The 2,854-nt window shown below is 40.8% G+C and overlaps 1 long non-coding RNA gene across 1 annotated transcript; it reads left to right on the top strand.

Moving 5' to 3' along the window:
* The first annotated feature begins 722 nt into the window (after positions 1 to 722).
* On the top strand, positions 723 to 1,856 carry LOC116368897 (uncharacterized). Its single transcript, XR_004208563.1, has 3 exons — positions 723 to 804; positions 1,566 to 1,621; positions 1,834 to 1,856. It is a non-coding gene; the product is annotated as an uncharacterized LOC116368897 (long non-coding RNA).
* Positions 1,857 to 2,854: the final 998 nt, after the last annotated feature.

Below are 2,854 nucleotides of genomic sequence, written 5' to 3'. Positions count from 1 at the left end.
CTATCCAATCAGCAGACAGCATGTATATTCATCTGAAGCATACGGCTCATAAAGCAGGAGATTAACTGGGGCTGAGGAACATGGAAAACATCTGAAACACAACACTGCTCTGGGCTCAACCATGTTGACTTGTTGTGTATGTATGGATGTATCTAATTCCAATGAGGCAAAATGGGACAGCCCACAGTATCGACTATAAAAAGCTAAGGCGTCCAGGACAGGACACACGATCAGGGGCGGACATTCGTTTTGTTCTCCTCCTTCACGGTTTGGTCCGACCGAGAGAGAGAAATCGTGTTATTTCGGGTAGCTACTATCGGCATACGGCAGGTGAGTTCACTACAGCTCACACGGAGTTTAAAGACTACGACCCTGGCAGTTTATCTATCTCTAGTTAATTATAGCGAGTGTCCTGGTTTCAGCACTGCAGGTCGTTAACAGCTCCAACAGCACCAGAGGAGAGCGGAGATTTGAAGAGCCCCTCCCCGCCTAAGTAACAACCAGAGCGGGTAGAGTCCAAGCGCAGCCCTGTTGTCAGTTTCAGCACCACCAGCAAGGAAGAGCAGAGCTGTCCAAACATCCAGCAGTTTGTGACCGCTATCGTCGGTTGGATCATCCACACAACACAACACCCCCAAGACAGCTATAACCGGGAGTAATCTAGCGGAAAATAGCCTACAGCCACCGATTGAGTGGATATTTTATTTCAGAATGGCGTCCAAAGGAATGGAGTTCTCTTTCTGCTCGGGATTTTTGCTGTGACTGTCTCCCAGATTTCTGCTTTTCCCACACCTGCCGAGGATGGTGAGTACATGGCCTGCTCGTAGCCTACATCTGTGATGACTGGTTTCAGTGTGAATATTTTTTAGTTCGCTAGGCCTATAGCCCACTTTTAAAGTACATTTTAACTAGGCCAGGCTATATATATAACCCTTTCACATTTTAAAATATATTTAAACATTATATATAACAAACCAATTCAAGTTAAAATAGAGCAGGAAATAACAAATAAACAAATAGTTTGTGAGGTTGGTCGTTTGCATGCGATGTAAGGCCGATTGCGTTCTATTTCCAACGCAGTTTATCTTTTGTTTGTTAAACCGATTATGACGCTGCTGTGTCCTGTCGGGTCGGGAGTTAGGACTCACTGTAGCCCTAGACTGTACCCTCTTTCTCATCAATAAACCACATTAACCAAAACCACACTTGGCCCACATGACCAAGCAGGCATATCTTAAAAATACCCTGATGATGTTGGACCCCTCAAATTCAAGTCAATGTCTTTCTCTGTCGTTCATTGGGAGAAAGTTTATTCTAAAACTGATTTAAGATAGTTTTTTAAGGCTATGATTTGTTTCTATCTAAATGACACGTTTTAGATGTCTCAGATGATGTGATAGTGAATGGTGGTGATGGTGGTGATGGTGATGATGATGAAGACGATGAGGATGATGATAACAATGATGATGCGGATGATGATGTTGATTATGACGATGACATTGCTGCTGACCATGATATAAAGGTGATTAGTAGTATTAATATATTTGGTTTTATTTTCCCTGCAGATAAAGCTGTAGTTTACAACAGACGACTGACTGAGGAGAGACCAATCCAGGAGCAGGTAAACTATCTCTTTCTTTCTCTCTCCTTCTCTCTCTCTCTCCAAACTATCCTCCGTGCTATCTCCAGACTAATAGCATGTCAAATAGACTTTGTGGGAGAGAGTTCTCAAACATCAACCACATCATATCAAACCAGACTGGAGCAACAGTAAACAGCTATTATGTTGAAGATGATTAACAGAGAAATGTTTCCACATGTTGTTTTCCACAGATTGCAGAGGCAGATGATGTGAAGCAGCAGTGGAGTCTGCAGGTAAGTGGATACTTCTCAGTCAATATTGTTATACATACATTTGAATATGGATGTGAATAGTGTGGGAGAATTATTTTTGTTGTCTCTTGGATGTCTTCACAATATATAACTGTTTTATCTTATTTCAATGCAGTTGTTCTGGTCTTTAACTGTTCTGTACTGTGTTGGGTGTCCACCCACACTACCAAGAGTTGGTGAAAACGCACTTAGCTAATAATGTAACTTCCTTATGTAAAAAAATAATGACAAATATGATTATTCATGTTTGAATCGTTCAGTGGGGTCTTTCTCTAACACAGTGGTTTCCACACTGTGGGGCGGACACTATTTAACAGTTTGTGTTCGTCGTCTGGAAACTTATTTCCATCGGTCACAAAAGGCTAAATTAGCATGACACGAGCTGAATTCACTGTAAACGGCTTGGGGGAAAAAGCTTGGTATACGCTCAGTGCTTCATTGATATTTCACAGAGATATGCTTCTTTTTTGTGAGAAATCTTAGAAAAAGAACAATATTTTTTGAATGAATATGAAAAGTGTATACTAAAATATGAAAATACTACGTTTGTGTCGTTATCCATCTTAGCTCTATATTATTTTATGTCCTGCGGATTGGAGAAGAAAGATGACTAGTTCAACAGTAAAGTGAGATGTCAGGTCGCCTTAGCCTTAATTCATGCACAGAATCCAGCCTAGCTGACACAATGCCATTTCCTGGCCTCTTTCTCTTCTCTGGCCTCTATTGTTTCAGTCACACTCATTTTTAGATCGTCTTCAAGGGTAAAAACTCCAATAACCTTTTACAGAATTATTATAGAGACATGATGTTTAGACCATTGTTTTTCTAGACAATTATCTACAGTTAACATATAAAAAATTGTGTTTTTGATTGGACCCCCTATACACGTATTGTGTGTTTTGTATGGACGGACACCCAGGAAGAGTAGCTGTGTCATGTTTTGGTATGGACCCCAGGAAGA

This window comes from Oncorhynchus kisutch, unplaced genomic scaffold (genome assembly GCF_002021735.2).
Source record: "Oncorhynchus kisutch isolate 150728-3 unplaced genomic scaffold, Okis_V2 scaffold2013, whole genome shotgun sequence".
In the NCBI taxonomy this organism is placed as follows: domain Eukaryota; kingdom Metazoa; phylum Chordata; class Actinopteri; order Salmoniformes; family Salmonidae; genus Oncorhynchus; species Oncorhynchus kisutch.
This window is presented reverse-complemented; position numbering and strand designations above follow the sequence as displayed.